Source organism: Capsicum annuum, chromosome 4 (assembly GCF_002878395.1).
Source record: "Capsicum annuum cultivar UCD-10X-F1 chromosome 4, UCD10Xv1.1, whole genome shotgun sequence".
NCBI lineage: Eukaryota > Viridiplantae > Streptophyta > Magnoliopsida > Solanales > Solanaceae > Capsicum > Capsicum annuum.
This window is the reverse complement of record NC_061114.1, coordinates 60,305,268-60,320,671: the sequence shown is the minus strand read 5'-3', so window position 1 is coordinate 60,320,671 and position 15,404 is coordinate 60,305,268.

Sequence of the window (15,404 nt, the reverse complement as noted above, 5' to 3'; positions counted from 1 at the left end):
TTCTACCTTATCTATTGAAAATATAGTTATTTCTTTTTTATTAATCGAAAATACAACTAGTTCTACTGTGTCTTCTGTATTTTTTATATTTTCTAACTTTTGTGTAATTTTTTTACTTCCTTTTATCCAATCAGTTTTCTTTCTTATTTTATTAATAACTCTTTTTGTTCTTACTTTTTGTTTACATGGTGTTGTAAACCACCAATCTATTTTAGTTATTATATGTAGGTATAATTAATCTAACAATGGCATTCCTAAAAGCATATCTTTTGATGTTAGTTCATAATTATAGATTTCTTCTATTGTTATTATTTTATCCCATATCTGTATTTTTACATTTTTAGCTTTATATGTAATTAAGCATCCTTCATTATTAAATCTTTTGGCTACTATTGGTGTTTTTAATTTATCTCATTTACTTTCTGGTAAACAGTTGTATCTACATAAGTTTGCTTCTGCTCCTGTATCTATCATAGGTGTATAATACCTATTATAATATCCTTCTACTATTATTTTTACAAGTACATATATTTTCATATCATGTTAAAACTCTTTTTATGAATAATCTTTCTTTATTATATGTTATAGAAAATTGTGTATGTTCTATATTGTATGGTTTTACTTGTTCTAATCATTTTATTCCTAATATTATATCTGTTTTTTGCATTTCTTCCTTTATTTCAAATTCTATTTTTATTTTTCTGACTCCTATTATTATTTCTTTTTTTGTCGTATCTTTAATGTTTATTAGGCTCCTTGGTAGATCTGGGCATATATTACTATTAGATTTCTTTTCTTCACTTTTTACTAGATATTTTGCTATATAATTTTCTTCTTGTCCTGTGTTTAAGAGTATGAAATATTCTTTTTTCATTTATTGTTCCTGTTATATAATACTGATTTAAATTAACTGTTGAAGTTGTTTCATAACTTGTTCTTTTTTATGAGCTTGGTGATTCTGGTTTTTCATGAGCTATTCTTTTTGTTGTACTTATTCTATCATTTATTATTTCTAAATCTTCTTCGATATCTAAGACTTTGTAACTATAATCATTATTATCAATTGTTTTTACAAATTGTTCAAAAGGACTTTCTATTTGTATTTTATTAATTTTATTTTTTCCCGTTATTTTATGTTATGTTGTTAATACATATAGATTTTTACATCTTGTTGTAAATATTTTACTTCCTGAGGTTAGTTCTATTCCTGATATTTTTCAATATAATACTAATGATTTATCTATATTTTTATCTGTTATTGCTACTAAATAATTCACACTTATTATAAATTTAAATTTTTGGTATATTAAATTTCCTTTTATGACTGTTATTATACTTTTTTCTATAGGTTTTATAATTCTATCATCTGCTAAATATAATTTTATTAGTGTATCTATTCCTTCTTTAAAATATTCTTTTATTAATATCTTTGTTCCTCCAAGGTGTACATATTTAATTGGCTCTTTACTTTTTATATCGTTTATTTCTTTATTAATTATTCTCTTTGTTACTAGTGGTATACTAGCTCTTCCTTTTGCATATCTACAGCCAATTACATGTTCTTTTTAGCTTACTACGTAGTATTCTTCCTTTTTCTACTAAATATATTTTTTATTTTTGGTATTTTAAATATTTTTTCTACACTTAAGTCTAACTCTTTTCCTTTTATTTTGTCAAATATTAGTTTTTGATCTGTTTCTTCTTCATTTAAATATTCTTCCTTTGTTATTATTTTTATATCTTCTTCAGTCATTTGATTCATCTAATTCACTATCTATTTCATTATTTGTTTCATTCTCCGAAATTTCATCTATACTATCTTCACTTTCTAATTCATAATCTATATACTCTATCTGCATATATTCTGTATTTTCTATTTTTATTTCTGATATTTGTTTCTTTTTTGGGTTTTTTGGTTGTTTACAATCTCTAGCTAAATGTCCTAATTTTCCACAATTATAACAAGCATATTATTTTATAGATTTCTTTTTCCTATATGGTCTTTTGTGTTTATAATTTTTTACATAATATCTTTTTCTTGGTTTCTTATACTTATATTTTGATTTCTTGTATTTCTTATATTCTTTATGTCTTTTTCTTTTCTTATAATATCTTTCTTCACATCCAAATTGAGGTGCTATTTTATCTTTGCAACATGCTAAATTTCTTATTAATGTTTTTTTCATTTTTATTTCTTCTCGATATTTTTCACATAGATTTCTATACCATTGTTGCAAAAATTTTATTCTTGCTCCTAGGGTATCTACTAGTTTTACTTCATCCCAACTCTTTATTATTTTTGAACTAAATGGTTCAGGTAATTTACTAAAATATAATCTTCTTATTTCTTTACTTTCTTCTATATTATATGTTCCTTTGTAATAATATTCTTTAAATGCGCACATATACTCATCTATATAACACATATGATATATTGCTAGTATTAACATTAAATTTCTATTTATATTTTTTTCTTTATTTTGCTCTTCTTCTGTTGTTACACTGCTAAATTCATCTCTTATAGCTATTTCATATTTTTTCAATATTTCTATTGGTAGTATTTTAGTTGTTGTTGTTAATGTTCCTTCTGTTTTATTATCAGATCTTAATACTTTTTTACTTGCTTCGGCTAGGTTTAAAAACCATAATTTTACTGTTCCTATTAATGTCTTTTCTATATATTCTGGTGTGTTTGTTGTATCTATTTTATTATCTAATAATTGTTTTGACATGTATCCTACCCATAGTTGTATTATTTTATTTGTGTCTATTACACAGTCTAAATCTAAAAAGTTGTAATTAATTATTTGTTTTGGTGTCCATTTATTATATTCATCCTTTAGATTATATCTTTTAAACTTATTTTTATAATTATAGGTTGGTTTTCTTATTTCTGATGTACTAGGTATTATATTTTTATCTAGAGTATTTACTTCTGTATTTATTAGTTCTAAATTTTTTTTATTAATTACTTCTTATTTTTCATTAATTTCTAGTTTTCCTATGTTTTCTAGAATTTTTGTATATGTTTCACTATCTTCCGAATCATAATTATCTGTTTCTTCAGCATCTATTGCATTTATTTCTAATTCACTGGTTTCTGGCTCTTTATTTTTTATTTCTAATTTTTCTTTAAATTGATTTATCTCAATTAATAATTTTTGTTCTTTATCTTTTTCTTCTTTTTCTTTCTGTCTTTTTTCATATAAATCTTTTAGTATTTGTAATTCTTTTTCTAATTCAGTAATCCTACTATTTTTAGTTTCTTCTATTTTTCGTATTTCTTCTGTGGTTTGTTGTTTTATTTTATCTATTTCCTTTTTTCTGTCTATCTCTTCGTTTTCTCTTTCTATTCTTACCATGGCTGCCAACTTATCTTCTAATTTTAATTCTTCTTTTTCTAACATTAAGTATAAATATTTACCTATTTTCTTATATCTTCTTCCTAAATTAGAGAATACTATTTTTATTTTTGATCCTTCGTGATTTTCATATGTTTTTTCGTCTATTATAAATTCTTCTTTGTTCATTTTATTTAAACGTATATAGGTTATGTTGATATATATATTCTAGACTATCTATTGTTGATTCTAAATTTGATAGTTATTCTTTTTGTGCATTTATTGAATTTTTACTAACTTCGATAATTATGTTATACTGTAGTCTTTCTATCCTTATTTTTAATTCTTTACGTTTTTCAAATATTATTTCTTTTAATTCTTTATATTTTTGTAATTTCTGTATTATTCATCTAAACAATATTTATAATATTTTGGTGGATATCTAAATTTAATTTTATCATAATTAATAAATTAATCAAATAACTCCAAATATATACTACTTCCAATAACTTTAAAGAGCTTAAACTCTGATACCAATTGTAGGGGGTGCGGATAACTTGGGTAACACAAATAGATCCATTAGAGCTATAATAGATTGTAGTTTTTACCACAAATACTTTGATTAAATCAATGAGAAAAATAATAATAGTACAAAAATTAAGAAGTTTCTCGGTGTTTCAGTATTTCGCACTATATATTTTTTCAATGAAATGGTTCAGCGGGAAAATCAATTGTCATAGCACTATTTTTCATTAAATGCGGTCAGAAAAACATCTATTTCTAGCAATCTTGAAGAAGTTGTCACAAAACATCATCACAGTAAACCTAATTTCTCGTAGTGATTTAGGAATTGTCACAAAACATTATCACAAGAAATTTAATTTTCTGTAGTGGTTTAAGAAATTGTCAGAACACATCAACATAAAAGATAATTTCTTTAGTGATTTTAGGAGTTTTTCATAAAACATCCATTTACGTTAAATAGCTGTCTAACCAAGTTATTGACGGTGCGTTAATGTTGGAAGTATCTTACGCACGGGAAAAAAAACCCCAAAAATTTACAAGTTGAGAAACTTGATATTTTGTAAAGATAGTTTATCTTTTTTCATTTTGAGTACAAAATATTAGTCTTGCATCTTATTCACCAAAAACTTCAATTGATTTTTTCAAAAGTGACTGTTTTCGCCTTTAATTAATGAATTCTTTTTGTTCCAGATTCCTTGCATCATCTTTATTCACAGATTTCTTATTTTAAAATTAATTAATGAGAGTGAAATTAATTCGTTCTCTGCATTGAAAATCATCTATCATCTTATCTTAACTTTGCATTAGGGAAGAAATGAAATTGTATAAAATTCAGTATTGGAAATGACGATATTCAAGATATGAGACAGGGGAGAAAAGGAGGGTTGTAGCAGCAGGCGTTGTGGGGGTAAGGTATGTGGGGGGGGGGGGTTCTACAGGTATTTTGGGGGTTGAGGGTTTGGAGAAGATGATTGGAGAGGTGGTGGGGAGGGAGGAGTAGGGGTGGGGGAGGTGGGGGCATTATGTAATACCCCGAAAGATCCAAACCAATATTAGAGCCATGTACCAAGCTCATGCATAGTACATCATGGTTGTTTTATAGTTTTATGATTAATTTAGATGTATATTAAGGCTTCAAATAACTCCCAGCTATCAGACGAATCAAAACATTCCTTACCGATTGAATTCTTGAGAAGGATATTGGTATAATCAGCTTTAAATGAGCATATCTCTCATTATACTTGAAATTTTTGAGCTCATGACCTATCAACAGATAGATAATTGAATTAGCCTTTCAACGATACCAATTTCACCTAAATCCAATATCGGAGCAAAGAGTTATTCCTATTTTACTCCAGCATGTCAGGCTGGAAACAGTGTGACGACATTCGTGGTAGCTTACCACATTGTGAAGCCCTTTCATGAAGGTCGCCAGCCTTAGGCAAACACTAGTTCCTAAGTAACGACATTCATGGTAGATTACCACATTTGTGATGCCCTTTCACGAAGGTCGTCAGCCTTAGGCAGAAACCAGCTCCTAAGTGACGACATTCGTGGTAACTTACCACATTTGTGACGCCCTATCACGAAGGTCGTCAGCCTTAGGCAGAAACCAACTCCTAAGTGATGACATTCGTGGTATCTTACCATATTTTTTCACGCCATATCACAAATGTCGTCAGCCTTAGGCAGAATCCAGCTTCTGTGTGATGACATTTTTGACAGCTTGTCACATTTTTTACGCCATGTCACAAATATCGTCAGCCTTAGGCAGAATCCATCTTCTGTGTGATGACATTTTTAATGGCTTGTCACATTTTTGATGCCATGTCACAAATATCGTCAGACTTAGGCAAAAACCATCAATTCCAACTCCTGTGTGACGACATTTTTTGACGGCTTGTCACATTTTTGACGTCTTGTCACAAATGTCATTAGCTATTATTTTTAGCAACTGGAAATTTATTTCATAAGGGTATTTTGGTCTTTTTCCTTCACTTCCCATGACTTATAACCCTCAAGGAACGTATTATCTTTCATTCTCTTTAGTTAAAACATATCAAAAAGCTCTCTCATACACTTTCAACCATAAGATTAGGGTTTCCTCTCAAGATCATCTCCTCAGGAACAAGAACATTATTTCCTAAAGGGGTTAAACCCTAGTCAAGAAAAATTAAGGGCAAGCCTAAGGATTTCTTCAGGAACCTTCAGAAATATTAGATCTTTTTCAAGATCAAGCTTTAAGGTATGCGTAGTGTTCATCTATGGATCCAATTCGTTCATAGAGCTCAAGAATCATGCTTTTAAATGTTATTTTGTAAACTTTTTGTGGTGATATGAGCATGTACATGCTGATGATTGTTGTTTAAGTTTCAAGATGATATCTAAAGGTGTTTTCATGGAATATATGTGGTTGTTAGTTGTAAAACATGAACTTTAGGTGGTTTGATATGATGCAAGTATGAAATCCACCTATACCTTAAAGAATGCATGCAAGGTGTTTGATAAAATGCCTAGGATGCTAGAAGTTCATATTCACATTATTCTATGATATCTAGATGACAAGTCCATGTTAGCTATACATTCCAATATAAATTCCATGCTATTTATGTGTTGTTATTGTTGTGGTATGAAGCATGTATGATAATGGAGATATGAATTATGTACATGAAATATATCCATGCTTTCCCTATCATGTTTGAGATGTTGAATAAATACATGAAGTATCATATCCCCTACTTATGATATTGTGAATTGTGGACTCCAATCTTGTGATCAAGTCATGTCATGTGTGAGTCAGTTTCCTTCTATCGAGTCATGGGGGTATTCGTACTTAAAAAATATAGCCATATGCCTAGAGCCATGTATGTTATCACGATACTTAGTCAAGCCAAGATCTACAGAATCCAGTCAGTCATGTGACTCAGGAAAACTCAGAAATCTCAGCAATCTCAGTAGTTCAGTAATCTCAGTAGTTCAGAAATCTCAGTACTCAGTTAATCTCAGAAATCTCAGTACCCGATAACTTAGTAATTTCTATAATTCAATACTCTCAGTAATCTCATGAACTCAGTACTCAGTAAGATCAGTTATCTCATGAACTCAGTTAGCTATCAGATATCAGTATTATTCCGTCAGCTACGGAACTCAGTAAACTCAAAATCAGTTCAGTTCAGTTAATTAGTACAGTCAGTTATTCATGTTCATTCTCTTCATATGGGAGTAGAAGTTAGCATCGAGTGAACCCAAGGATAGGAACACATCTACCAGTTTAGGGTGTGATTCTTAGTAGTCATCCTTGTATTCCAGAACTATGTAGCCAGCGTAGGTTGAGACATCTTAGCCTATCAGATTAGGGTTGATGAGGTGGCTTAACCTGTCAGTTTAGGGTCCCACCGTTCTCACTTTGAGTACCTTCCATACAAGGGTCACTCACAGCTTGTCCTTACCAGTGGCGCGGTATTGACACTCTTTCAGTTGGGGCAGAGATTAGACCCCAACTTAGTTATATTCGGTTAATTGGGGCATGTCGGTTAGATGAATACATCTCACAGTTTCAGTTACAGATTCAACACTTCAGATACAGTCAACTCAGTTCAGTAGTACAGATTCAGTACTGTTAGGGACAATCAATCCTTATTATTATAAATAGACTTCAAGATCACCTATTAGATAGGACTGATCTCAACTATAGTTAAACAGTATCAGAATCATCAGATTTAAAGATCACCGGCTAGATAGGATTGATCTCAAATTTAGTTACTCCATATAAAACAAAACTCAGGTAGTTCCATTAGAACTTAGACTGTCAGATATAGTCGCTCAGTATCAGTTACATCGGTTAGGACGATCATCACAGTTATATCAGTTATATCAGTTTTCTGAACTCATGTATCAGTCATATCAGTTATCAAAATTTATGATATCAGTATTCAGCTTCAGGACTGTCAGACATAGTCAACCAGACCAGTTCTTCATAATTCGAACTGTCAAAAATAGTCGTTCATCTATTTAGTATCTCAGTATCAATACACTCACGTTGTCAGTATTCAGACTCAGTAGTCAGTATCTCCATGAGTTCAGTTACAGTTATGTATGCATGTATGTATTCTCACGTTCATATTAGTCAGCATTGTTCATGCATATAACCCTTTGCATTTAGCCTACCTCACTCGTATACTCAGTATATTCAGACATACTAACGCATTTGCGCTATGGTGCTTTCTCTTATGTTACACCATAGGTTCAGAGGCACGAGCTCCAGATCAGCAGTAGCATTTCAGTGTTCAGAGTTGCAGTGAGTCCTTCTCATTCGAGGACTATATGATTATTACTTCATTTATCATTTCAGTTTATTTTAGTTGTTAGATGGAGTTAGTTGGAGACATGTTTCATCAACTCCTTATTCAAACAGTTTAGAGGCTTTCAGACTACAACATGTCAGACAGTTATTACAGTTTTTTTTTGGTATTGTTATACCGTTTTCAGATATTATTCATATTAGATGTTTATTCAGTTGAACCTTATGGCCTTGCAGTACATGTTTTCCGCATTTTCATGTTATATTATGCAGTATACAAGTACAGATATCAGTCATGGGTTAGCTTGTGGTCCTTCGGGGTCATGAGCACCATGTAGCATTCCGGTTCAGAAAATCGGGGTGTTACACATCATCAATTTAATTTAAGTTAAATTAAACTAATTATTTAATTTATAATTTTTTTTAATTTAAATTAATTATTAAAATTATTCTAATAAGAAATGCCAGATGTCTTATTATTATTGTTCATTTTAAATATCATAGCGCGTGTAGCACACACACATCACATATTTTTATTGATTGTCAAAAATGTGCCAAAATAACACACCAAAATGCTAATTGGGGTGTAAAAAATAAACACCATTTACTTTAGGTGTCAAAGTGAAAGATCGTGTATAGTTTAGATGTCTGTCGATGGATTCCGCCTATTGGACATGACAAAACGACCTACATTTTATTTTTTTAAAAGATTTTATTGCCAAAAGTGGAGATTTAATTCAATTTATAAAAGGAATCCGCATGATGTCAAGTGGAATCTAGCTGCAAATCATAATCAGGCATAATTTATAAAAATATTGGAGATTCTTTTTCTCTTTTCCTTTCATAACGACGAGGATAAACGAGTAATCTTGAATATAATAAGACTTTAATTAGTCGCTAATGTTTGATAGTTGGAAAAGCTATTTTTTCACCCCAAATTGAATATTCTCTGTTTCCTTTTAAGTTTAATTTAATAACAAATTGCAGTTGCATCCCTTCTTAAGAAAGATTACTTGACCAAAATAGTTATGTTTTACATATTAGTGATATATATTATTGTTTACATTAATAAATACCAAATAATACTCACAAAAGAAAAGTGGTAGACTAGAGTCCAATTAGAACACACCCCCTAATTCAAAATAAAAAAATACATCTAATAGTAGTTTAGGTCTACCATCCAACTTGTTTCGGATCATCGTTGTTAACAATTATTTATGATCTTAGGTTCATTAGGCCAACGGCGTGACCATAATTAGTTTGTCCTTACAATTTTATTTATTTGAATTGAATTTATCTTTTAGAGTGTGGGCGTGTCCATTTCTGTAGTGAAAAAAACAATATGTAATTAAGTAATAGCTCGTTTGTTCATTTTTTGGGAGGCTAAAAGTGAATTTTTTTCTTAAAAAAAAAAAGAGGTATTTGACCCGGTTAGTGGGAGAGATAAGTGCTTTTGACGAGTAACAGAAGCTGAAAAAAATAAATTTTTCATAAAAGTATTTATTTAAAAGCATTTTTTACCCTCCCCTGCCCCCACCCCCCAACAAAAAAAAAGTTACACTTATAATCACTTTTCAAAAGCTTGGTCAACACCGAGTCTGAAAAATAGTAATTAATATATTACCCTATAGCCATAGAAATACCCTATCACCGTAAAATTGCCTTCCATCACTGGTCATGGCCGATTAGGCTACCAGTCAACCTAACAAGACTTGGCCAAGTCTTTTCTTTAACGTCATTAGATAATTTTCCTCATTTATACCATCCAAATTCACCCAAACAAAAACCAACTATTTTACCTAATGATCCTATCCGTTTGCCTAATGGTGAGATAGATCAAACAAGGATAATCCAAGAAGCAGAAGAAAAACAAGCAGAAAATACTAGGAAAATAAAGTATGCAAATTTTGTGAAGCACAGTACTATGAATCCTCAATTATTGAGTAACAAAGAGCAAGAAAATGTGATTCCTATCAAGGAATTGACTTTCAACAATGGGATTCCTAGAGTGACTTGGATAGAAAAACGAGGTACAAAAGATGAACATAAAATTTGATATGTTATTATTGATAAATTTTCATATGTTCGGTTAGAATTGGAAGATCTTAGAGTACAAAATCCCTAAGCAATGTAAAATTAAAGGAGATTGTAAGATTGGTTTGTAAATAGACATATTTTATTGAGTTTCAATCCCATGAAGCACTTTGTAAATATGTTGGCAAAAAATACTTATTACATATTGGACAAGGAGTGAATTGCACATCAGATGAGACCCTTAATTATGATTCTAAGTTCAAGATAGATGAAGAAACTATCCAAACCATGACTTAAATTTCCTTTCCTGATTTATTACTTGCCTTCTTTGTTGAGGAAACTCTCTTTTCATTAGCTAAAGTTGTGGGGAAGCATATACAGTTGGACATGGCCACTATAAATAGAACTAGGCCTAGTTGTGCTAGAGTTAAGCTCTAAATGGACCTAGCATCTGAACTTCCTAAACACGTGGAACTGGAAATTATCAATGACATCACTCAGAAAGAGAGGGTGGAGAGAATTAGTATTCAATATCATTTTTTTCCAAGTATTGCAAGAATTATAAATTACGAGGGCACAATGTGGAGGATTGCAGAGAGTTACACCTGAAATTGTGGATTAACAGATAAGAGGAAAAGATGAAAATAATAAGGTAAAAGAGAAGTCTCCTAATCGAGGAAAATATAGGGGAAGAGGGATATCTTTTGTGCAAAGGTGGAATCCTACTCATAGATGATTCACTAGGGAAAACGATTCTTCTATAATTTTAAGTGGCTCTCCTACTACTCCTCCAGTCAAAGGGATTGTCATGAAAAATGCTTTTGAGGAACTGAATGGAGCTGAAAATCAAGAACCAGATAAGCATGACAAAGAACATATTGAAAGTAATCAAGACAAGTTGGTCAATAATGAGAGAGATAGCACAAAGAGAAAAAATAGGCACAAAAAATCACATGCACACATTAAGGATCAACAATCCATGCACACAAGTCAAACAACATATATCTACAGAATCATACAACACACTAACAATGTCTTACGTTTAGTCTAATGTGGTAGTAATAATGAGGTTTAACTATCTCAAGTTAATAATCAGGAAAGGGGAAACAACATCAAGAAGGACAATCAGACATGTACAGATTTAAAGCTAAATTTATAGATAACATAAGAAATACCAAGCAAGATAATGTATACAATAGATATACAATAATATGAAAAAGATACGACATCAGAATATGCTAGGACAACTTATCACGAGCCTTTGCAAATTAAAGATAATAGTGGTGATACACCAACATTGGCTTAAGGAGAAAGATTCCCAACGGAAACTTCCTCAGGCAGTAATACCCTTCTGATAGAGCAGGCTGCCCTAATAGTCAAAGAGGTTACTATTCTACCAGAAGTTATTGCAACTTATTAAAAAAAATTTAACAGTTAGTTCTCTTCCAGATATATTGACATATCAAGTTGTTGAGGAGAAGGTGGAAAATAAAGCAACAAATCATACAGAGGCAAAGATAGAGGATAAAAAACAAGAACACAATTATAGTAAGGAAATACAGATCCTAAATGAAGCTACTTTATCTCCAAAATTGATTGTACATGAAGGCAGATAAAAAAGAAAAGCAGATAAATAAACCTACAAGGGTAAATGCTAGAAGATATATTGAAACAAGTGGTAAATGAAGATGAAGTATTGTTTTAAAATGTGAGATCTGTGAGGACTCAAAATTCGTTCCATACAATTTAGATGTTGCACAAACACCATAAATTCTGTATTATTGCTTTGATAAAGATATTTTTAGATACTAAGTATTAAAGAGGAGATTGTGAGAATTAAATAAAACCTTTTTGAAAACACCCTACAACATCTAAAGAATGGTCTTGCAAAGGGCATAAGCTAATTTAAGGCAATACCTATGCTAAGAGGAAGAGTTTTGGAGGCAAAAAACATGAATACAATGATTCTTTTGAAGGGGATAAGAACACTAAATTTTTCACTATCTGATAAATGAGAGAAGAAATGATTATCTATTAATAAAATTTTTAAAGGTGATGGACAATAGGTTGAAGGTAATGATCAGGTAGCTGTGGAAGCCATTTCTTTTTTTTTTTTTTTAAGACCATTTTGCTAGAAATAATTTGAATACAAAATCATCTTTATTGAAATATGTTCCAACATTGGTTACTAAAGATAACAATAGAACTATTAATGAAATTTTCAATAAATATAAAGTTAAAAGTGTGATTTTTTAAATGAAGGGAGATAGCTCCAGTGGTCCAAATGAATTTACAGGATATTTTTATCAAAGTAGTTGGGACATTGTTGGGAAAGATGTTTACAAATTTGTGATTGCATTCTTTTGAAGGTTATACTCTTTATCTAAAAGAAAAATAAAAAATTTAGGTATTTTAAAATCTCTAGCTAAATGTTCTAATTTTTCGTAATTATAATAAGTACATTCTTTTATAGATTTCTTTTTCCTATATGGTCTTTTATGTTTATAATTTTTTACATAATATCTTTTTCTTGGTTTCTTATATTTATATTTTGATTTTTTGTAATTCTTATATTTCTTATGTCTTTTTCTTTTCTTATAATATCTTTCTTCGCATCCAAATTGAGGTGTTATTTTATCTTTGCAACATGTTAAATTTCTTATTAATGTTTTTTCCATTTTTATTTCTTCTCTATATTTTTCACATAAATTTCTATATCATTGTTGTAAAAATTTTATTCTTACTCCTAAAATATCTACTATTTTTGCTTCATCCCAACTTTTTATTATTTTTGAACTAAATGGTTCAGGTTATTTATTAAAATATAATTTTCTTCTCTCTTTACTTTCTGCTGTATTATATGTTCCTTTATAATAATATTCTTTAAATGCACAAGTATACTCATCTATGTAACACATATTACATATTGCTAATTTTAACATTAAATTCCTATTTGTATCTTTCTCTTCATTTTGTTCTTCTTCTGTTGTTGCCATGCCGCTAAATTCGTCTTTTATAGCTATTTCATATTTTTTTAATAATTCTATAGTTGTTAATTTAGCTGTAGTTGTTGATGATGTTTCTTCTGTAGGTTTGTCAGTTCTTAATAATCTTTTACTATTTTCAGTTAGATTTGAAAACCATAATTTCACTGTCCTATTAGCGTTCTTTCTATATATTCTGGTGCATCTGTTATGTTTATATTATTATTTAATAATTATTTTGTCATATATTCTATCCATAACTGTACTATTTTTTCTGTATCTATTACACAATCTAAGTCTAAAAAGTTATAATTTTTATTAACTATTTGTTTTGGTATCCATTTGTCATATTCATCTTTTAGATTATATTTTTTAAATTTATTCTTATAATATGTAAGTTTTCTTATTTCTGTTGTTCTAGGTATTATATTTTCTTCTTCTTTTTTATCAAGAGTATTTATTTCTGTGTTTCTATTTTCTAAGTTTTCTTCATTAATTAATTCTTGTTTTTCATTGATTTCTAAATTTTTTGTATTTGTTAAGATTTCTGTATATGTTTCACTATCTTCTGAATCATAATTATCTGTTTCTTTAACATCTATTGTATTTATTTCTAATTCCCTGGTTTCTATTTCTTTATTGCTTATTTTTAATTTTTCTTTAAATTGATTTATCTCATTTAATAATTTTTATTCTTTAGCTTTTTCTTCTTTTTCTTTTTGTCTTTTTTCATACAAATCTTTTAGCATTTGTAGTTCTTTTTCTATCAGAAATAAAAATAGAAAATGCAGAATATATGCAGATAGATTATATAGATTACGAATTAGAAAGTGAAGATAGTATATATGAAATTTCAGAGAATGAAACAGATAATGAAATAGATAGTGAATTAGATGAATTAAATGACTGAAAAAGATATAAAAATAATAACAAAGGAAGAATATTTAAGTGAAGAAGAAACACATCAAAAAATAATATTTGATAGTCACATATTTGATGAAATAAAAGGAAAAAAAATTAGATTTAAGTGTAGAAAAATATTTAAAATACCAACAATAAAAAACATATTTAGTAAAAGAAAAGAAAAATACTACGTAGTAAGCCAAAAAGAATATATAATAGACTGTAGATATGCAAAAGGTAAAGCTAGTATACCACTAGTAACAAAAAGGATAATTAATAAAGAAATAAATGATATAAAAATTAGAGACCCAATAAAATATGTACACCTAGGAGGTATAGAGATATTAATAAAATTATGTTTCAGAGAAGGAATAGATACACCAATAGAATTATACCTAGCAGATGATAGAATTATAAGACCTATAGAAAAAAGTATAATAACTGTCATAAAAGAAAATTTAATATACCAAAAATTTAAATTTATAATAAGTGTAAATTATTCAGTAGCAATAACAGATAAAAATATAGATAAATTATTAGTATTATATTGAAAAATATCAGTAATAGGACTAACCCCAGGAAGTAAAATATTTACAGTAAGATGTAAAAATCTATATGTATTAACAACAAAACATAAAATAACGGGAAAAAATAAAATTAACAAAATACAAATAGAAAGTCCTTTCGAACAATTTGTAAAAACAATTGATAATAATGATTATAGTTATAGAGACATAGATATAGAAGAAAATTTAGAAATAATAAATGATAGCATAAGCACAACAAAATAAAATAGCTTATGAAAAACCAGAATCATCAAGTTCATCAAAAAGGACAAGTTATGAAACAAGTTCAACAACTAATTTAAACCAATATTACATAACAGGAATAATAAATGAAAAAAAATATTTAATACTCTTAAATACAGGACAAGAAGAAAATTATATAGCAAGATATCTAATAAATAATGAGGAAATAAAATCTGACAATAATATATGCCTAGATCTACCAATAAGCTTAATAAACACTAAAAATATAGCAGAAAAAGAAATAACAATAGGAGTTTGAAAAATAAAAATAGAATTTGAAATAAAGGAAGAAATGCAAAAAGCAGACATAATATTAGGAAAAAAAATGGCTAGAACAAGTAAAACCATATAATATAGAGCATACACAATAATCTATAACATATAATAGAGAGAAATTATTCTTAAGAAGAGCTTTAACGTGATATGAAAATATATGTATTAATGAAGATAGTAGTAGAAGGGTATTACAGTAGATATTATACGCCTATAATAGATACAAGAGCAGAAG